The following is a 23,760-nucleotide window of genomic DNA, read 5'->3' on the forward strand; positions in this document are numbered from 1 at the left end:
TGCTATCAGACTTTATCTCAGTTTTCTTCTTATTTGTCAGACACAGAATTCAAGATTTCTCCTAAGTCAACTTAGCAAAACTGTAATATTTTCAGTCCTCTTGATTCCTGGAAAAGGGAGGGAAAAGTGGTTTATTCTTTCAAGTCCTCCATCTAGTTGCAACTTCTGCAGAGTTTGTTTAGTCATTTTCTTACATAGAAAACAGGTGGGCATCACTGAGTCTTTGGTAAGGAGAGAGAACAGCTCAGTGGGCAGGGGCTTACATATAGGAAGTCATTGCTCAGTTCCTGTTTCTACCATTAATTTTTTTGGTAAAGGTACAGAATCCCCCTCCTATCAGATCCATCAAGCAGAGAAATATTTCTCTATGTTCACCTACTCAGTATTTCAGCCGCTGTCCATCCAGGGAGAGTTTTATCTCTTTACAGTAGGACGTCTACTACTGTGAATATATATACTCTTGTTTTTGATCCTGTTCAACCTGCTGCCTCTCATTGCCATAAAACACAGATTTTAATGTCCCTTTCATCCCAGGATCTAGCAGCCTAGAGCTAGTATTAACTGATCATTCTGTTCATTTTGTCTTGCAGGATTTCCCCATGGTACTTTCACCATGATGGAGGACAGATTTCTTACTTATAGGGGCTTATGTTATATCCCTTTTCTATCTTTTGAACATTGGTAGTATCACTCATATTTCTATAGAAAAAAAAAAATCCACACAAACTACCTATCCTTTTTATTAAAGAAATTGTTATTGTGTTGTGTTCTACATTTCCTATGAGCGTCTATCACTCTCTCATTACTTATGTAAGAAAATAATTTGCCTGTCAAAATTTCTGTTGCTCTTTAATAAGAAGTAATTAGGTATGGAAATAAACAATCCATTTTCCTCCAGACACAGATTGATTGGCTTATACATTAGCTGTACCTACTGGACTGTTGTCTGTACATGTGCAAATGAGCAGGTGTGCGTGCAAGAGACAGCGAAAGAAAGAAATTACTGAGGGAAGCACAACATGAGGAAATGAGTTTTGCATTTAGATTGATTTCTGTCATGAGGCCAGGTAAATGCAACTTGAATGAGACCAAAGTTGCTAGAAGGAACATATGATGTTGAGCACACAACCTGAGACAATCCCAAGGCTTTTACCATAGTTTTAGCATTCTACACCTGAACTGCCCAAAACACTCTGTTCAAAAGGTCATCGCTCAAACTTCAAGCTACCACAATTTATGAAGTATGTGAATAGGAGCATCATGAGCACCAGAACATGTATCTATACTAAGCAAACACAAAGCCTTCCCATTAAAGAGAGAACCATCTGGCTGATCGGGCATGTCTGGACAACCTTAAGGTTTTGTTTTTCCAAAATTATATCAGTCCTGATGCATCATAAAATAAAAAAATCAAGACTCAAAACATTCTAATAAAACCAGCCACAATATTTTATAGCATGATAATGTGCATGCCATACTATGATTTATTATAGAAACATCACAAAAGAAATTCTACTACTCCCCCCCCCCCCAATTTCTAAAGTGGCTTATGCTACCTAGAAAGAGATAAATATATATATATATTTATTTATAGAGATAAATATATATATATATATATATATTTATCAAACGAAAATGCAGTCACATTAAAACATTTCCTAAATAAATTAACATCAGTTCATAGCTACTTCCTCTATGATAGTAATTCAATAACACCCATAGTCCAGTCTTATCTGGTGTAGTATGTCAAAGAAAATGCTCTGGCTTTTAATGATCATCATCTTCAAGCTGTTTTTCCCCTCAGAGGTTATTATACCTTCAGGCACTATTAGTTTCCTACAATGACTCTTTGCTGTCAGATGATGGGGCATCCCATAAGGAACTGTAATACCAAAGATGACTAGTCATGTTCTTTTACAACAGGTTGAGAATATGCAAGAGATCTTGTAATTTAAGCCACTGAAAAAAGGAACAATTAACTGGCCCAGGGATTCTTGTGCTGCTGCAGAAAAAGGCCTTTTCTTGTTGGATTTCTTGGTTTTCATCACCACTTGCTGCAGGGATTAGGGTAAGCTCTTTTCATTTACAAGTAGAGTTGCTCAGGAAAAGAGGAGCTTTCCTTCCTTTTCTTAGATAAAAGCCCTAGCTTTGTATGCTTTTAAAGAGAATTCTAAAGAAAACACTGTTCCTAACACCTCCAAAATTTCTCCATTCTAGAAGTCAGTATACCTTTGGCTCTCCCTCCTCAGCCATACTTCAAACAAACATTCCCTTACTGGTTTGTATCAGGTTAATGGTGTATGCACACTACACATTTTTTTATACACACAAACACAGACACAAAAGTAATAAAACTTTACAGTTGGTTGTGGGTACATCAGCTGAGTATTGGAGGAAAAGCTTGTAATGATGGCCAACTTGGGCATCAGCAAGACTGAAAGGGAAAGGAGGAAAGTCAAAGAGGCAAAACTGAAGCTACAGACAGACAGCACATGTCCAGCCCAGAAAAGCATGTTGTTCTTAATGTGAGACCTGAGACAGCAGAAGTTCAACACCTAGTAGAGAAAATACTTATGGCAAAAATATTTAGTGTAAAAGATTCATATGAGCTGAAATTCCACGCACACATATGAGGAACAGTGATCATAACTGAGACAGTGACAGTGATGTGATAAGGATGATTAGATCTATAGTAATGCTTAACTCTAATAGAAGAGCCACCTAAAAATGTTTAATAGGGAACCAAGAAATTGAAGATAAAAAGGGAAGACATTTATGGGTTGCATGGGGACTATTTAGAAAGCTAAATGACATATTCAGAAGAAATGCTTGCCATCTATCCTTTCAAAATGATCAAAGAAAGTTTGATATAAAACCAGAATCAAAACCAAACAACAACAAATGACAACAATCAAGATGTCCAATAAGAGACAGAGGACATCCTTCTTTAAAAGAAGAAATCAGATCCAAAACCGTAAAGGAGGCGAGTTGAAACTCTGATGCATTAAGTAAGAAGATATAAGTAGGACAAAAAAAAAAAGGGGGGGGGGGGGGGGTTTCAAACAGTCAACATGTTATAGACAAAAAAAAAAAAGTAAATAGCAGAAACTTTTTCAATCCACAATCCAAAAAAGAATCCTACCAAAAGAGTCTGCAGTACTGATAAGAAATTGAGCTATTAAAGAAAGATTGAGGGAAGATAAAACCATCGCAAAAAAAAAAAAAAAAATCAAAAAAGAAAAGAAAAAGAAAAATCCAACCCTAACTGCATTCTTTACATCAGCTTTCTTGATGGAAGAGATTAAGGATGTTCAGCTATCAGTGAGTTTTTCACGTCGTTTTTTTTCTTTTCTACACAGGAAATATGTCTGAGGAATCGTGTCAAACTGAAATGTCAGTAGAAGTTTCAGAATAAATGAATAAAATTACTAGTAACAAGTCACCAGCACCAAGATAGTATTGGATATGAAATAGCCAAAGTACTTACTGTGGCATGTACCCTATCACTGAGCATTCAGCTCTGTATTAAAGACTGAAAAAGTGAAAAAATGACAGCAGTTTTTAAAAGGCTTCGCCGAATGAAGGAGCTAGGTCCATTAAATCTGACTGGTTGGCTGAAACAGAATAGAATTAGCAGGCAATTAAATAAATTTAATACAATAAGAAACTGCTAAAAAGGCTACTGTTAGAAGAAAGAATTCTTGACTCACAAACATACTTTGAAGGATTTGATAAGTTTGTGAACAGGAATGACCCATGTAAAATATTGTACCTCCAACTTCACAGAAGCTTTGGGTCATATTCTTTATCTAAAGCTTAAGAGCTGCAGGTGTACTGGGATAAAACAAGATAGTATTTCTACACCCACCAACAGGATCAGAGGCAGCAAACAGAAGGTAGGAAGGAAGAAACTGACCCATGGGATCTGCTCACTGCATTGGCACATGACAGAGAAACCAATGCAACTCCTCAGGTGAGGCATTTCATCAAATATACAAAGCTATTCTTGCTACTCAAAACTAAAAGTGGTTCTGAGGTGTCTCGTACATTAAGCAAGTAGGTGAGAGAATAGCAGTTAAAACAAAATGTAAATAAATTGAAGTCATGAAGAGGAAATACATACACCTCAGTACACCTCTGGGTTGACTATGACTATTTAGAAAACATTTTAAACTGTAAGAAGCCCTCTAGAAAGATCCTCTTAAAATCCTCTTTAAATGATGGTAAAAAAAAAAAAAAAAAATGTAAATACAATGCTAGAACCTATTAGGAAACAATAGTTAATTTAAAAATACAAAACAGAAGCAACCTTTGTTGACTATATAAATCTATGTGTGCCACCTCTGTAGACAACCCCAAAATTGACAGAGCAGAACAAGGAAAAGCAATGGAAGGGAGTAACCTGAATGATCAAATATGTGAAAAAAAAATATATATATATAAAATGCAGTTTTACCACAATTTCCAAAAATATAAAATAGAGGTGGGGGTAAAAAATTAAAATGGCAGAAACCAGTCTGAAACAAGCAAAAGGAAAATCCTTTTTCACCAAAACCAAAATTATTTCTTAAATCTCCTTGCCACAGGATCTTGTGAGTACCAACTGTTCTGACAATTTTGAAGAAAAAATAGACAAGTTCATGGAAGAAAGATATTATATATGATTACTTGAACATTACATCCAACTTACAAAACTCCCTAAGCCACAACTGCCACAATCTATAAAGATAATTGGGGAGAAAAGTCACCATTTAGTGATTCTCTTCTTCTGCTCTTTCTTTGAAAGCCTGCTACAGATCACTGCCAAAAACAGAATATGAGAGTGAAAAGAGTTGGATTACACTGATTATGGCTGCTTCTGGTTTTATGGCAATAGGAAATGTTAAGTGTAGTTATAAGAAATGATTATATGGAGCTATGATTAATTGGACACAACAGCAAACTTTGATGATTTCTTTAAGACTCTTTAGTAAAATCTTCAAAGTTAATGGAAATTTAATATAAAATGTGTTTCTTTTAAATAGGTATTTAAATAGGAATGCTTTAATTAAATACTTTCATAGCAAGTGGCCTTGATAATAAGTTAAATGTAGTTTCCATTTTTACAGAAACTGTTACCATTCTGAAATGTCTTTGCCATTCAGATCGGGAAAAATGCCAAAATGATAAAATTTAACTTGAGTATTTAAACCAATTTTTTTTTTTTTTTTAAAAAGTCCCCCAGAGCAATCCTATTTATAGGGGACGAGTTGTTATTAAAACCACCCTTTTCAGCAAAATAGTTATTCTGATTAAACAAATTACCATCCAGCTTCACTAAATAAGGTCACCCATATCAGGAACACTTTGGCATCATTGCTGGGGTAAATTCACCTTGATGGGTTTTCCTTTAGAAATGTGGGTTCATTATTCAGGTCAGACATCAGTGGAGAACAGAGAAGAACCCATCAAGATATACAGCACAGGAGCATTTGTATTTTCAAAGTGAACTTGGTCTTACTATGATGCAGTCCAAATTGAACTCTGAGTATAACCTCATAAAGAGCATCCATGGACACTGAACCACAACAGTCAGCTGCTTCATACAGTATTCATCACCTCTGCTTTCTAAAGAAATCACAACTGCCTCTTTCAATCTCCGTCCAGGCTCTGTTCTGTATCATTGTGTCACCAGTCTTGTTTATGAGACATGGTCCAATTTGGTTCTTGGATTTGTGGGTGGGTTCATTTTGGCTTCGTTTGGTTGGTTTTGTTGGTTTGTTTTGTTTTTTTCTCCTTCTCCTTATAGGAAACACTTCCAGAGTACCTCCCTTGCACATGGAGGTAGTCAAATGAAATATAACATGGTCTACTGAGCTTCTAAGGACAGGGATTTATGTGCATAGGAGAGGGGAGACAGTGCATCCTTGTTGGAAAAGCTCTTAATCTTGACAACCTCTAAGGACAGAGGTTGAAGTGCCTAGTGAACCCAAAATACACAAATATGATTCATAAGTCCTGAGATCCCTATCAAAACCCTTCCAAGATCACCAGAATTAGGTGTTTTTTGGCTGCCCGGGATCAGTTCTCTAAAGACCATTGCAAGAGCAAGATATATTTCTATTAAAAACATCCTTTCATATAATTCCCCAGAAGTTACTAGGCCTAGTAAAAAGATTTTTACTCTCTCTCTCTTCTAGATGCAAATGAAGAAGCATGATCCTTTTTCATTTGCATTTTCATGGTTTTCAAGCTATGCAAGTTGTACTATCACCAATGTTACACAAACTTGCTGAGATGCTAACTTGAATGACAAAAAAATGCTGAGTGGATACTGGAGTTTCCACTCACGGTGGTTTAAATACTTCATCTTTTGCTGATGATAAAGAATTGATGTTTATCATTTACATTCTTCAATATGTAAGGCTGTTACAGGTATGTACATTGTGAAAAGTCTGAAAAGCATATAAATGTAAGGTCTGCGCAATTACGTTTGCCAGGAGTATGGCACATTATTCAAATTTAAAATGTAGCCTCAGTCAAATTAACTTCAGAATGGAAAGAAACCTATTACTGTACTGATATTTCAAATATTTCTACCTTCCTTATGATACAGAATTTTGGTGAATTAATCCAGACAGGGAACCTTGAAAAGTCTCCTGTACTGTAAGTCTGTATGTCATCTCAAAGCCTCTGTTTTTTCACATCTCTCAGCTCTGCACAGCCCAGTTCCCAAGATCCTCACCCAATTTCTTTTCTTTTTAAAGCCCAGAGACTTTTAACAGTTCCTTACACTATGTACAGTCCCTTAATTCCCCCCTCCAGTAAATCCATCCCTGCCTTAGCCCAAGAGAGCACTGGAGGTTTCTCATTAACAGGAATAAGCCACAGTAACTAGCAAAAATCAAAACCCGCACTTGAATAGCAACTATGAAAAACAGCTCCCTTCAGTGCAAGTGCCTAACTTGTTTTTTTCCTTACTAGGACCACAAGGTGCACCTCTTGATCCCAGTCCTGACTTTCAGCCCATGCTGTCTGTATGGAAGAGATCAATGGAAAATATGTTAGGGAGATGGAAGGGACTTGTCTTGCTCAAACTGAAATACATGTTGGGGGACTTCTGCTAAATTCATTTTGAATTGATCTAGAACATTTAATTTGACCCAAAAGAAAATAATCTTGGCTTTGCGATATGGATTATTTAACTTCTTTGTTGTTGTTCTTTAACCTTCAAGTTCAGGTCACTCTCTTCCATGAGAAATACTACTTTGAAACAAAAAGTTGGAAAGCTTTTCTTTGATGCAGCAGTCCCAAAACAAAATATTTCATTGGAATAATGTGGTGAAGAAGCACATGGGGTTGCTGCGCTGGGGTGAGGCTGCTGTCACTCACAGGTCCAAGAGCCCACCTCAGGCTCAGCAGTGCAAACAAGAAGAGAGGGGGCTTCAGCCAACTATGCCAAAGTGCTTTGACACTTTCTAAGTCTCTGTCCCTGTGTTAGCATGAATTACATTAAGAATGCAATCCGAATTCATAAGCAGCATGCACCTCCCTGCCAAAATCCCATTTATGAACATACACACTCTTTGCCAGAATGCCATCAGTTGCTTCCAAACCTTCTGGCCACATGAAGAAAAGAGACAGACAGTGACTCATCTGAAATGAGTCTCAAACCCTGCAGTGCTGCATCTCAGTGAACAACTGCTCCTTCTCCAGCCACTTTGCTCAGCAGACCCATCCATTCCCCAGCACAGCACAGCCTCCTGGGGATGCTTACTAGCATTCTTCTGGGCACACTTTGCTGCTAGACCTCCCCATATATTCTCAGAGGACTCAGGCAACCACAGACATCAGCTCTTTGAGGTTATGCATGTTTTTTCCATCCATAAGACCTTTTACAAGCTGCAATGACCTGAAGTACTTCATAAATAGTCCCAACATTTTATACCCTTCGTTGTGTATCCAGTCATACCACCGCAATTACATATCCCAGGAGACACAACAGCAGATCTCACTGATAGGAAAAAAAAAAAAAAAAAAAAAAAAAAAAAACACACAAGTGATCCACATAGCATGTTTCTAAAACTGAAAAAAAAAAAAAAAGAAAAAAAAAAAAAAAGAAAAAAAAAAAAAGCAAGCTAGGGGACAAGCCATTCTTTCCCTCCAGCCAAAAATACTGCCTTGAATTTTCCAGTGCAAAGCCACATTCTGTGACAATGATTTGGGTTTAAATGCCTCCATTTCTACTCATTTGTACCCAGACAGCTGTGAATCAATGAGTTAGAGCCCACTTATTCCTCTATATCTCCAATATTTTTTTATTAAGTAATTCTGGCCAAGGAAATAACCTGATTTTGTGTGTTTGTATTTTTGCTACTCTCAGCTGTGCCCTCTCTTTTCAATGTGATTCACCAGTGACAGCCCTGCAGAAAATGCTTTTAACACAATATACTTATAAATTATGAAAAAACAGATTTACAATCTAATCTCTCCATGTGTAGCAATGTGTATTAAGTTCTGTTAGCATCAGAAACAACTGTAAATTTAGTGTATGCCTAAGAAGTGTATGCCCATATTATCATCAGTAAAAATCATGTGCTTTTTCCTCAGTCCTGCTATTTAGATGAACTAGAAGCAGTCTTCTTGGAAGAAAATAAAGTTTTCCCTGAATACTTTGTTAGTTCACAGCAGAAACAGTCCACTTAAAAATGAGTTAATGGTTGATTTTTCCAGCTAGTGTCTACACTTTAGTCATTAACTAGCAAAATGTTTACACCTATAAAAATATCTGTTTCCTAGGGATTATTAATCATAGTTTACTGAGAAGCCATCAGTTAAATAGTTTAGTTTCCCTCCCCTTTAGAAAATTAAAATGCAGAGATATTCATTTCTGCAATGAATATCTATCCAGTAATTACCATATTTACTTTTCATTTATGGGGGAATAATCTGTTTTAATTAAGCCTAACTGAAGAACTTTTATCAGATGTAATTATCCCTTTCGATAAATATGTCTCCACTAATTACATTTAACCATGGGATTTATAGCTCTTAAGTCATTTGGTGGGAAACATAATAAATCTTTAGTAATACATGCTAAATTACTATAAATTAATTCAGATCATTAACATAATAAACAAATTAGGATAATTTCACTTAATTAGTTTGGGTGGTTAACTCAAAATTCCTTCTAAAGATTCATGGTATTCTAAAATTTACCAGGACTTAGATTTTTTTTTATATATATATTTTTTTTATTTTTTTTTAATAATAGACCTGTTTGAGTATTTACGCAGAAAATTATACCACTGCAGGAATGCAGTAAACACACATATTCCTGTTAGATAATAGAGCCTTTCAGGAATTGATGCTGGGTCCTTCTTAAATGCATTTAAGCGTGCCTCCCAGGCTTTCAAGTTTGTACCACTGCATATCAAAGAACTTGAAGGGCAGCATGATAAAATTAATTTTAGAAGTGAACTCCTTCCTCTCTCCTTCTTACCTTTTTGCTAGTCATTGTTGGAGGCAAAGGTAACCACAGAGCACTTCTGTGATCAAGAAAAGAATGGGATGCAGCAAGGACAGTAGGTAGGCTTAGCAAGGACAGTAGGTCAGTGTGCCTGGTGAGGTAGATGGTAGTAACCCTACTGCCTGTTTCCCTTTTGTCTCTGGTGTGATGCACTGGGAGGCACAACAGAGCCAAATAGCACCACAAGCTATAAGAACAATCACGCAGGCTCTTCAGAGGCAATGAGGACTATCAGTTGTGGACTGTCCAGCCCCGTCATACACTGCCAAAACACCACATGCAAGCATCTTCTCTCAAACATCTTATGCCCCGTTTCACATCAGGAGGGAATACACACAGCAAGGCAGGGAACTGACACCACGTATGTAACCCAACAGCTATCAGAAACCTCCTTGCCCCCACATCAGTCAGAGATGTTCCTGCAGTGGGTCCTGTTACACTTGCAGAGTTTCCCCCATTGTCACAGACTACGGAGGCAAACCTTAGACAATGTCAACGTATTGGCACACAAACAGTTTATAATTCCTGCTGACAAACATACCATCTCAGTGGTGTTTCCACCTCCTGCTAGTTGGAGATAAGTCTTGGGCTTAGTTCAGCCAAAGTCAAAACCCATCTATATATTTATACAGAAATCCCTCATCAGATTACATGTTCAGGTGACGAATAAAGATGAAAGCAGACGAGCTTTTTAGTCATGAACTTTTGGAGCTTAATCTTCTTAGATGAACTCAGACAAGCAAAGAGCTTCCCTGCAGGCAAAATCTTTCTCATAAATAGAGAAAAATACCAATCAACAAGACTTATTATTAAAAGAACATTTTAAATCTTTTTCCCCAAAGCATTATTGGATCTTTCTGGTGGGAGTGCCACATTTATTCCATGTTGTCCTACTTTGCAGTGCTGATCCTTGAAAGGCAGGAGGTGTCTGGTTTAATGGCCACTTACCAGGCTCACTGCTTTTTCTGCTCTTTAAGTCACAGCTTGCGTAGATGAGGGAAACGGGAGAGACAGCTTTCCGTGTCTCAGTATCGGGTCTCAGAAAATTCACTGCCTATAAAGTGAAGTAAGAAAAAAAGAAAAAGAAAAAAAAAAAAAAAAAAAAAAAAAAAAAAAAAGCATCTCAGCTTCATTTTTATGTGCCAATTTTGTTTTTAACATTTTCCCTACTCCCTCACTGCCCCCCCCCCCCCCCAGTAATGACCTTCTTTCTGTGCTCCCTGGGTGCTTCTGCCCAAAGTGTCCCTATGTCCAGAAGCCTTCTCTAGCCAAGACACATCTGCTTCTCCCTCCAGTCCCAGGAGGTGGACAGGCAGAAGGTGCAGTTACAGCACATTGCAGAAGAAGCTCTCAGGAGCACAGGGCTGGCAGAGCAGCAAAAAGAAAAAGAAAGAAAAGCAAAGTCATGACTTCAAGCAGGCTTTTGTTTCACCCTGGAGTCATGGCATGACTTGATAGCATGCCTTCACATTAGTCTGAAGACTGAAGAAACTGCTTGTCCAATGCTTACACTGGCACCAAGACAGAAGAGTCCACATCAGACCCCACTCAGTGGAGGCAGTGCAGCCCTTGCTCTCATTGAAAACTGTGGCTTCAGGGCTCAAACACCTTGGGAGAAGAACAAAAAAAATTTATTCTTACACACTACCTAATAGCAAGGACTAGAGAAATATGAGGTTTGCAACATACACGGAGCTGGAGCTATACCCCCAAGAAAGAGTGAATTTCACCCTGAACTGAATCTTTGATAAGTCAAGAATTGTCCATCCTTGTGCCTTGTTTTTATAAAGATGGATTGTGCAGATTTTTTATTTTTACTTAATGCTGGGAAGCTCAAATTCCTATTTGTATTTCCAAACTGCCATGTTAACTTTCCTCCCATTTTACTTAACTCATTTTTTACCTTAGTCATATTAATGGTTATATAATAATATTAGACAATGTTCACTAACCATTAACTCCAGAAATAATGGTTGTGCTAAATCAGAGTTAATTAGTGTGTCACAAACTCCAGTCCAAGTACAGGGTGATGACTTAATGAAAAAAATGCAATGTCACTTCACCAAGAATTACATATACAATTTTAAGAGGTATTTTAAATATTTTTCTTAATAGCTGTCAGCAGAAGCGATGTGATGTGATTCTTTAGAGAGCATTGCTCTTTACTGAGTACAGGCAAGTGAGCTATCACCAGCCTTACAATGGCTGCAGAAAACAGATTTAACATTAATTTATGAATAGCTGAACTTTTTCTCTTTAATGTTTAATAGTGAATCATGCTCTAAACCCTTTATATTTCACTGCACATCAGCAAGGTTGTCAGGAGCAAAAGATCAGGATAACATAATTCTTTTGACTTGTTCTCAGCATCCCTCATTTATTCCTGAAGCAGCCTGAATCATCTTGAAAGTAAGATGCATGGGGTGGCAAAATTTAAATGAGAAAGGAGTTGCTCTTTAAGGGCCATCAAGTTTTTAAAAGCATAACTTCCAGCTGAAACTGTGTGAGCAGGGATTCATTCACTCACACAGACACAGAGTCATGAACATTCTTTTCTAGACACCATAAGCAAAGGAAGGTCAGGCCACTGGCCATGCTTGGGTACCTGCATTCCAGCACCCGTCATGAAAAGAAAGAAAAATGTGGATGGCAGAAGGTGAACATGCTCTCTTAAAGCTCAGAATTTTCACCTTTCCAAAACTTCCAATTCACTTAATGTCTTGAAGAAACCATATACACATCCAATGCTTTCTCAGTACCTTGAGAACCCCAAAGCAGGCCTGCCAAAACATAACTACTGTCATTGTTATCAGCAGATCACATCATATTATGGATTTCACAGATTTTTAACTCTCCAAATTTGTCATCATCTATTTAGATCTGAAATGGGCAGAGAGGAGTTATTCCAAGCTCCTGGAAATCCAACCATCATTTCAGTACTACCAGGTAGTGTGGAGCACAGAAATGTCAAGCTCCAGGAAGCAGGCTCCAGTTTAGTTGCAAGCAAAAAGCTAAGACCAAAACACAAAGGTATCAAACACCTGGCAACATATTCAATGCCACATGGGCTATTGCAGTACTGCTGTCACTGCTGAGCTTTAACAGATGAACTGTTTTTTTTCTGTCACCTGAGGAACCCAAGGTCCCTTGATGAGACCCTGCAAGAGTGACTCTTGAACGCCTGATGGAGGAGAAGCTCCAGTTAAGATGTGATCTTCTCTGATTTAGGAGGACGATGAGTCCTCCACAGGAAGCCCACATTCACAGGACACTTAATGGAAGAAGTGCGTTCCCTTACCAAGCAGACAATGGAAGAAAGAGGGTGAGGGGCTTTTGTGCAAGATTTTTTTTATTATTACCACTGCTACCTGGGTGTTCTGCCTACTTGAAATGTTTCTGTGATCTTTCAGGTGTGATGAAATACTGACTGGACATAAAATTGGTTAGCCTCAATGATCTCAGTAGCCTACAGTATTTCCTGAGTAGTTGAAAACTGTCGACAGGTTGCTGCTCTCTTCCTCAAGCTATTTTCTCAGTCACAGTAGATACATCCAACTCTACTGCCTTCAAGTACTCCTGATACAAACCATTGATTATAATTTTATCAAGCCATAGAGGCTGGTTGTTTTATTAGGTAATCATGAGACTGTTACAGAACTATGCAAGGGAAGTGAAGCCTCAGGCTGTTACAGTAGGTAACAAACCTGTCATTAATTACTGAGGAAAAGCTTTCTGCTTTTTAAATTATTTATACAGCTGGATCTACGGTATGGAAAGATTAAACATAATTAAAATGGAGGCTTTAAATTCCAAGGGGGCAGGCTAACTTCACAAATCATCGAACACCGGCCAAGCACAGATAAGGACCAGAGCTAATGCCTATCCTGCCCCTGGGTTGGCACATGGTACTTCCAACACTTGCCCTGGACTGGGGTTCCCTTTATGAAATAACTTCAAATAAAGATAAAGACCTGCTAATCTCATAAACTCGCACATAGGATGCCTTGCTTAAGTACTTTATCCCTATGACTGGCATATCTTTGGAAGTGATTCTTTGTCTTAGTATTTGAGGTTTAGTGAAGAAAAATGTAATCTTCCAACAAGGTTATTGCCCTCCTAGGTTTCAATTTAATTGCACTGTGCAGTAGTTCAAGTACTATGTACATTCAAAAAATCTTTGGGTGAATTCAGTTCATATAAATAATATAGTCCCCTAATAAGTAAAGCAGTGTGCTAATGCATTCCAAACCCATTTGCATTCTTCCTTCACAGGAAGCAGCTTTTATTATACTGTATTTAAATACAAAGTAAAATGTAGCAAAATATTAATCTCATTATGCTTCATTATCATATCTCCTGCTATATATGAAAACAGATCAGTATTGTCTCAGTTTTCAGAGCTCCCAATTTTAATGCAAGGACTTTTAATTGGTTTGTTTTTTTTGTTTGTTTGTTTTCTCCAGTCCAGTGATGCCTGTTCTCAGAACAAGCCACTTCAAAACTCTTGGATACTTTGGCTTTCCAGAGAAATTCAGGAGTTCTAAAGATCTCTCCTTTTAGCAACATGTGAAAAATCTGCATACACAAATATATATTTTAGTATATACATACACACACACGATGTCCAACTATTTTAACAGGACATAGCTATGTTAACCCTCCAGGTAGAGGATTGAAAATTGTTGCCCAGTACTACCAGGTAGACATCCTATTTGGGAGAAATGAACCTCCATCTGTGCTGGGGCTTTTGGACTTTTTTTTTTTTTTAAATACTGCTTCAAAGCTCTCTGCTCTGTTATCTCTAGTTCAGAGGTAAGAGGTTTTTTCTTTGGTGTAGGTTTAAGTCACCTTGGATACACCCAATATCTTATTTACATATTGAAACTTATAGCAAGAGCACCATTAACTCATTTTTTCTGTCTACGGCCTCTAGTCAATACCTGTATTGCTTTCTCTCTCTCTACACAGAAGGACCACATCATGCAGTATATATTTTACTGTACAGTTACTATTCTTCCTTAAAACTAGCTATGAGATATACCTCATTATTACTTTTGAGCATTAAGGTTATCTGACAAATGTTATTTGACATAAGTATCCCCCCATTATACTGAGTATTCCCCTAACACCACAATGGTTAACCTAGATTAACCTTCACATAGTTAAATTAGCCTTTCATGTCTAATTATACCCTGTGATAGGATACATTAGTTCCAATCCTCACAGCCATAAGGGACCTGTAGTTTCAAGTGACCTCTACACATGGACAATAATCCAAATTAGAACAGACATGAAAGCAGGATCAGGGCCAAGACATGTAGGATTTTGTACAGGTTTCCAAGGTCAGCTTAAAGATTTGAAGACTGGGCACTGCTCTATTTGGGAGCTCATGGAAAATTAACCCATTTTAAAATTGACAGCTAGGAAGTACTCAGCAAATAATCTCGTTGTGCACAGATTAACTTTCTATCACATGCCTGTATTCTGAAAGATTCATCTGCTGTCCTCAGCTACCTGTTGTAGCAGTATACTTGCTGTAGCTGAGAGTATATAGAAACATTTTGTACTGCACTACTAGTTTTTACCCAAACAATAAACTCTTGCTATCTAATTGCTATACAATAATCAAGTTGGCTTTTGATGCTCTGTTAATTTTTATTTAAGTGATGATTTTCTCTTCAATTTGCCATCCTCGTTTACCTAGCTCAATTCTACTGTAATTTGGTTGTTTAGTAATTTTGATAAGGTGTTGAATTTGCATTTAGAACCCAGTTGATATAGGGTAATAAAATTGTGTCACCTAATGACTACAGAAATGTTAAATTGGTACAAAATATACCTTTCTTCTGATGTCTGCTTTGAGCAAAGACAACTGCTTTCCGTACCAGACAAAGCTGTTCGGAATAGAAAATCCATGGAAACCAAGCTGATGCCAGATGCTGCCAGTTTCAGACCTCATCTTAAGAGCAGCAGTTCCAAATTATATGGCCCTCCCCTAACACAGGAGCACTGAGACACTACCTGCTCCCAGGTGAAACACCACATCTTGCAAAGCCTTCGTTTGCCATAGAGCATCCCCATCCAGGACAGAACTGCATCAGCTGCACCAACATGTGATGAGACAAGATGACACCCCAACACTACCTCTCCTGAATGAGAGGGGAACACATGGGGAGTGAGGGAGGAAGAGACCTACATGAAAATGATTTTTAAACCATTGCTGTTATGTTTCTTTATTTGAAAGTTTAAATATATTAAAAACCACACGGGTCTTAGCATTACTGTTTTTCTCACAGTGCAACTTTCCCTTAGTATTCCTCTCAAGGCCACATTTCAGTTGTGCAACTGAGCAAGAGCAGAATGGAACAGACGTGCTAGGAATTCTCACCTACAAATCAAGACAGATCTCATGTTCTTAATGCTCAACATCACCATCTCAAAACTGGCTGAACTTTGAGCAGCATCTGCAGCAGCTTCTCTCTCTATAGTAAGCTGTAGAATCTAATGGATCAGCATGAGGGCATGTCAGGTGGAGGAAGAAAACATCAGTGCCTGAAGATCTTCAGCACAGTAACAGAAATTCACCAGTGGCTCCCATGGAGAACTGATGCTTGAAGTTCTTTTCTCTGGCTATAGTCTAGAGAGATATCTGGGAAAATGAGAGTTTTGCCACTGGCTTAACTATGATAAGGACGATGCCCTTTAGATAGGAGTAATTCTGAACCTCCAGTGAACCCTGGAGAGAGTATTTGTTCAAGCAGGTCACCAGTTTCCCCACCACTTCACACATTGCTCATGCTGAGCTGACCTGAGGTAACTACCCTGCAGCACCACACGTCAACTCAGCAACAAATGCATCTAACATTTGACATTTTATGCAATCTATATCTCATTCAAGTACTTTTGGCTCTTGTAGTATACACTGATATTGTTTAGCACAAAACATTTTTTATATTCATTTCCCCACTCTCTTTTGACCTATATGTTCAACTGTCACATAACAGTAATAGGGCATTTGGTTACCACTTCTACCTCCTAAATAATGCACAGAGTGTCACTGCAGCCTCGCTCTCAGAAGACTACCCCTTTCACAGAATTTGCACGTCCTGCTCTTAGACTTCTCTCTGCAGTCTGTGTTCTCCCATGCAGTGGAGAGCCCCTTCCTAGCTCTACAGTTCAAGCAGAGTTCAAAATACCTATTGCTTTGGATGGATGAGTGGCTAAGGAAAGCGGAGGTGTCTGTGCTAAGACAGAAGGCTCTTACATGCCTTATAAGGGGCACAAAAGAACAGAAAGTTCCACTCAGGCCAAGAGACAGTATGTCCGAATACATCCAGTCTGTCACATTGACTCACATCAATGGATACCATCCCCTCGGGCAGCCCTCCAGGCTATTCCCTGCTAACTACAGACCAGAAATGAAAATGCAAAGCGACAAGCCTTTGCCCTGTGGTGTCTTTTCCAAAGGGCTGGGCACTTCGCATACAGACAGAACAGAGTTCTACCACAGACTTCATAGAAAGTGATTATTGGTTTAATGGTTTAGTGCAGGACTTGTTAGCGTTAGGTCAGAGGTTGGACTAGGTGATCTTGGAGGTCTCTTCCAACCTAGATGATTCCACAAAATGACAAAAATAATAATAATAATAATAATCTCCAGCTTCAATTCAGTGCTAAATCTTATACTCAGGCAAATACTCAGCTGGTGGAAAGCAACACATTCCAGTAGGACAGGAAAGGTGCTGTAAATCTATGAGGCTGTACCAGTTTACACCAGCAGAAGATCTAGACCACTGCACTTAATAAGAGCTGGCTCGTAATCAAAGACCTACTAATATTTAGTGTCTGTAAAGAGCTAAAATTAATAAAACATTCAAAAGAGGCAGGAAAAAATACCCCAAAAGAGTGAAGATGTAATTATGTACTATAATTTCTTAAGTACTTTCAGCCCCCACAACTCAGTGTATGACTTTATTATTAATGACTTATATGCACAAGTAACAAAGGACAATGCTACCATTTGCAGTTCATAATTATGCCACATTTGTCTGCCACCACTGATTCACTAATACTAATTTTGTTTAACATACAGTGTGTGGAGAACTGTACAATAAATCTTGTGATATAACACAGTAACATCTCCCAAGATTATCTATGTGATTTCTCTCAACTTACCCAGAATACAGTTCATCTATTTCATATTCTCTATACACCATTTTAGGAATTAATAGCGATAAATGCAAGTTTGTATTGCATAAAATGTGAATTATAGTGGAATTGTATTTGCTGAAAGGTCAGTACTGAGAGCATCTCACTGAACATGGTATATCAACTGGGAATCAAAGGTCTAAGAAACTATAAAATGTATTATCAGTGGAGTTGGAACACAATCTAATTTGGCATTCTTTTCAAAGATACACTGCCACAGAAATACTTTGTCAGTGCTTTTCTCCATTTGACACAGATATCTTCTTAAATGTTATATTCTAAGATACTCTAAGGTAAGTTCTACCATTGTCTCTTTTAGCCCTAAATAACCAGATCCTTTACTGATGTCTGAGTAATTACAGTTAGATTTTAGATTAATTTTCATAATGGTCAAACATATGATTATTACATTATGGGTCTTAGATCTCAAAATCAATATTCAAAGTTATTTTTATATTCTGCATGACGTTTCTGTACTTCTGTAATTAGAGTGTACATAATTTGTATTATTTAAAACTTCAACAATCATGTTATTATTGTTCTCAAATTAGCTTATGAGCATTTCATTGCAAGACATTCGAGCAAAGAATAGTCAGGATATCATAACCTCTTCTGATATGTTTTGGAGACAGACAAAACTTTAAATGTCTGGGAAGGGGTGGGAGGGAACTGTTTTGCAAAGTACTTGGTGTACAGTGCTTATTCATTGCAAGAGACTGGTGTTTCTTATTGAATTTTTCCTAGCATTACAAGAAACTGAGGACAAAAATGATTCAGAATTTATGAACCACAACATCCATTACTGTGCAAATGCTATGGATATAGTATTATATGCTGCGCTTACATCTGCTGCAATTGATTTTGATCTGCCTAGGCTAATTACATATCTATAGATGACAGAACTACTCTTGGTCAGATTCTTGACTGCAAAACTTTCCCTGTCAGTTTCTAAATCTCACCAAAATATCAAACATTCAACAGCAAAAATCATCCTGAGCTAGCAGGCAAATTAGTTATAGGGGTTAACAACCCTTTTGTTTTTCCCCTTTCTTATTATCCTAACAGTACAATTGTAACAATAAAGTAGTACAACATGGACAAGTAGGATTTAATGGCCCACTTAAAACCCTGAAGTGGAAGTGTGGCTGACACTTCATCTACCATTTATTTACTTTAGCTCAAATCTGCGGAAGTGATGCAGTAGCCATCAGCTCTGGCTTTGTTCACAGTAATATAAGCATGTGCTTAACTTTAATCATGTCATTGCTCCCATCCTGGACTTAATTGCTGCCTGACTGCAGATGCTTTCCAGAACTATGTCTTGAAGTCAGTCATTAAGATTTATATGCACAGATTTAATGGACCAACACCAGACTTCTTTCTCACTAATGTCAATGGAGGGAAACGGTCACCTGAGACATCTGCACACTAGCAGGACCGCTCCCATACTTCTCATAGCTTGACTCTACCAACTCCAACTATCCTGGCAAGTCCATTCCCTTGGGAAATAAGAGTTCTCACCTGCAATTAGTATTGGAAAAGGCAGAAATACTCAAAAGCTTCACTGCACTCTCTACAATAAATATCAAACAAGCTCAGTCCAAGAAGTATATATTCTTCTGAATGTTATTGTTCTGAATATATTACCTTATATATTTTATGAAATAACAGGGCTTATCTCATACCTCATAATGCAATCTTTTATTCTCTCATTGCTCATAAGGTAATCAGTGTTTTAGTCAAGATCTTCGGTTTCCATAGCCTTCCAGGAAAAAAAAAAAAAAAAAAAAAAAAAAAAAGACAAAAGCTAAAGCCTGGTTACTAAAGTGACCTCCCTGATGACAAAATTCCAGCCTTAAATCATCTCCATCTTCCTCTAAAGAAAAAGCAACAATGATCTGTCCTTATCCAAGATACAGTGTTCAGTCTGTGTTGAAGAGGCACAATAACATATTTCAATCATATCACACATGATATGAAGCCCAACATGTGAAGTACTTCCCACAGAAATATCCACCATCACTGGTAGCTATTCTTTATATGATACCAGAGATGTGCTCTATGCTGTAGAAAACAGACTGATTTATTTTGTGTATCAAGGTATATACACTCAAATTAAGAAAGCTGATCATAAACTTGCATCGATATCCAGCTACACCAGGGCATTTACTACAATTTGATATGTTCTAGCTGGTGTCAAGCTGACCGGAGTACAAAGATCATACTGCTGGCTACTGTCATGTCTAGAGCAGGAAATTAAACTGAATGGCACAGCACGTCCTGTCACCTCTATTTCTATGAATTCCGTAACAGTGAACTTTTCTTCCTTAATCCTAAATAGTAAACAACAAGCAATTTGAAAGTTCCTATAAGATAGTACTTCAGTGCCGTATAGACAGGCTGCTAGTTCAGATTTGTGTACTCAGAATGACTCTTATACCCTGGTCCGAAACATGAAGTTGTCAACAGCAATCTCATACTGAAAGAGTAAGGGGGTGAAAACCTTCCTTTGCACAGTCCCATGCAAGCTGAACACTTTGTTTCCTTTAACATTTCTGTTATAGACCAGATGTTTCCTTCCTATATGACAACCTATCTGAGATTTCTGTGGATCCAAAAAACAAATCAAAAGAAATTATTACTATTTATTCAGACATATTGAATAAATATTTCTCTCTGCACAAAAATAATTTAATTATTTTAAGTGCACAGAAATGGTTTATAAAGATGACATTCATCAACTTTCTTATAACTTCATCAGCATCTGCTTCCTTATGGGCTCAGATTTGTTCAGCTACATAACCACATTAGTAATTCCTAGGGAAAAAAAAATATATTTGATGTTATCCATTAAATAATTTTAATTAGTTAAATGGCAAATTAGAAAGAAAGATGAAAGTCTTTCTCCTTTACAAAAAAAAATAAACTCTGAAGTGCAAATATGAATTTAGATCAGTTCACAGTAAAAGAGAAAGAAAAATCTAGTTTGAATACATGGGGATTTCTGATTTCTTCAGCAAGAGAGAACCTTGAAGAAACTAAACCCTGCCATGGCCAAGCCACTGTCACATGTGCTTCTGGACCACAACTCCAAGATGAAAAAAGTAAGTGAAAGATTATCGCTTCTTGGAAAGAATACTACTCTAGTTAATGTGTGTATTTTTGTACATCAACAGCCAGAGAGATGGTGGAAGAAGAATGCCTCACTCCTAGGTCATTGACACAAACTTGGTATGCATAAGAGCCATGACCAAGTCACTACCTGGGCTGCCCCAGGCGAAAATGAAGAGGAAGTTTGCACTCTGCTCTTACCAAAAGAGTTGCTGGAATCTGAAAACTGCAGGCATTCTATGAAACCTTTTACCTTCTTCTAGTGACAAGCTCTAGAAAGAAATAAATGTCTGTATCCAATTTCTTGTTCAGCTGTCATGCTTTTAGACCTGGAGACCCTTATTTCAGTTCCCCTGATAGGAGTTCACTGCCCAGGAATAGGTGGTTGTACTGTGTTACATGTGGATTTCCATTGCAAGACCTGTCAGCCTGGCACTGTTCACAAAATACGAATGCTTTTCTATCCCAATGACTGCTTCATTCCTGTGGCTCTGATGATGAATGAGCAGTAAACATGCCACAAAATTAATTTAGCCCTATGGCAGATCATCGTGAGAAGCTGAAAGTTACAAAAATAGACCCATTCTTGTTACAGCTTTAAGACTGATAGGTAAATCTCATTCACAAAAGGAAACTATAATTACATGAATATAAATGTTAATGTGAGGTTTGAATGCAATTTTAAATATTTATCTTTCAGAGGTAAACAGCCACAGTGAATATCTAAAGAGTAAACACACATTAAATCAATTCAAGTGCTTGCAAACTAATCTATTCTCAAACACATTTACTTAAAGGCAAAGAGTCTACAATGCCAAGAACCCAGACATCAGCTGATGTCAACGTACTTGAAAATCATCAGCCTGTTGTGCACAGCTATGCTCAACAGGTCAGCTCTGCCCAGCGATCAGATTTCCTGGACTCCCTCATCACTAATTCTCAGGACAGTTCTGTTCTCTTCAAAGGTAAGATTGAATATTTCTTCCCCAAAAGTGTACAGAGCTGTCAAAAAAATAAATAAAATAAAAATTGCTCCAAACATTTCCCTGTTCTCTTTGAGATGGAAGAGAGTTTAAAAAGCCCAAATGTGGATCCACATTCATACACCATTCTTGTTTTTATTGGCAAAATTTTGGACTAGAACCCCACTGCAGCAGCTGATCCAAAATCCACAGAGCTCCCATTGGCTGTGCAAATGCTGTGTGAAAAGGTTGACTTTTCAATGGTTTTGACCGAATTTATTTTGATGGCTGATATCCAAACATTTCATAACTTACAGTTTTGGAAACAGATGTATTTTTGCTTTTGCTTTTTCTGAACTGTAGTTCTTGCATGCTGACAAAACACAACAGGAAGCTTCACAAAGCACAGGGGTCTTCCCATGCTGCAAGAGTGACAAACAGGAATATACCATCGCCGAAGATGGTGAGACCTTCTGAAACTTCTGCTGCCCTTTAATAACCAAAAACATGATAATATCCTTAACCTGCAAGACCAATTGCAAGGGACAAAGAAATGGGTCATATGGGAAATGGGTCTCTCTCCATAAGGTAATGACTGTAATTCCATACAGTAAAACCATGTTAAGCTTGTACCAAGAAATAAAGAAGTTAAGAACTTTCAGACTGTTCCCTCCATATTATTCATAATATGGTTTATGCATCACTATTTAAAACTACTACATTTAAAACTACTACAGAATAGGCAAGTGAAGTCTTAAAACCCCTCTCTTTTAGATGAATATTGTTTGGGCTTTCTGTAAGCATAGGCACATCTTAAAGTTTCAGTTTCTCTCAAGACAGAGTAATGCTGCACATTGTCAAAGCTGGATTTTACCTACAAAAGAATAATGACAACATTCAATTATGCTCTTCATCATGTTATGATGAAGACTGTTTAGTCAGAGGTCTTTGTAGTTTCATGATATGACAAGAAAGAGTTGGAAACAATAAAATCTAATTTTAATCTGCATAACATAACTAATTACACAACTCCTAGATTAAACAAATCTTGTATAAACATAATGCACTCATGTATAGGGAATTCCCTCAGTCTAGTTAAGCAATTACTTTTCTAATTCTTGAGGTATCATTAAAACCTTCCTAATTTAAACAGAAACAGATGTGTATAATAACACCACTGTCAAATGCAACTCTTGATATGTCAATAAATAAATGAGGGGAAAATATTTTTTTCCTTTGGTGATAAGCAATTACTTGGTACAAATAGGAAATAACTGCTAATGACAATATTAAGGGTTTCAACATGTAATTTTACTAGGTTATGAGCATACCAGCACACAACCTGGCACAGAGCAACATTTGTCAAGGTTTTCACATGGGGCATGATGCATTTTCAGAGGAAGAGAAGCTAAAACCCTAGTATGTTATTTGGTCTTTGTCACTTTCATAAAACGGGATGTAACTTCTCAGCTGTAATAATAAACGATGCCCAGACATGGAGACCATTAACAGTTTGAACTGAAGATGAAGGTAGTTAACAGACTAATATCAGATGTTCTTAAATCATGAAGATGCTTATTTTACAGTATGTTATTACACTAACAGATTGTAAAAGAACTTATAAGTACCTGGCTTTAACGTGTTTACCCCTGAAGACCATCAAAAACCTGCTTTGTAGGCAATACTCATGAATTATTACATATCTAAAAAACTATTACTGTGTTATCATCTGTTTCAGCTTTGAGGTTCATTACTGTAAATGTACATATTGTAAAAACAGGGAGCAATCTAGTAGAAAACAGATCACTTACACATCTAGAATACAATAACATGAGATTGATTAGATAAAATTAGGTAGAACTAAGGTCAGTTAAATTAAACAAAACAGACACTTTCACCAGAAAAATGAGGGCTTTCAGTCTAGAAACTGTAGAGTATTTCATAAAAATTGGGTTGAACAATAGCCACTGA

The 23,760-nt window shown here is 37.4% G+C and overlaps 1 long non-coding RNA gene across 3 annotated transcripts in view; it reads right to left on the reverse strand.

The window, feature by feature from the left end:
- The window catches only part of LOC106019339 (uncharacterized), a 75,413-nt gene that overhangs the window by 22,987 nt on the left and 28,666 nt on the right, over positions 1-23,760 (reverse strand). For all 3 annotated transcript variants that reach the window (XR_001194083.5, XR_003500346.3, XR_002405375.4), the window contains exons 2-4: positions 11,019-11,116; positions 10,713-10,872; positions 10,457-10,562 (exon numbers count right to left, since the gene is read on the reverse strand). This is a non-coding gene — a long non-coding RNA (uncharacterized lncRNA). The remainder of the gene's footprint in view (positions 1-10,456; positions 10,563-10,712; positions 10,873-11,018; positions 11,117-23,760) is intronic.

The sequence above is a fragment of the Anas platyrhynchos genome, chromosome 13 (genome assembly GCF_047663525.1).
Source record: "Anas platyrhynchos isolate ZD024472 breed Pekin duck chromosome 13, IASCAAS_PekinDuck_T2T, whole genome shotgun sequence".
Taxonomy (NCBI): Eukaryota; Metazoa; Chordata; class Aves; order Anseriformes; family Anatidae; genus Anas; species Anas platyrhynchos.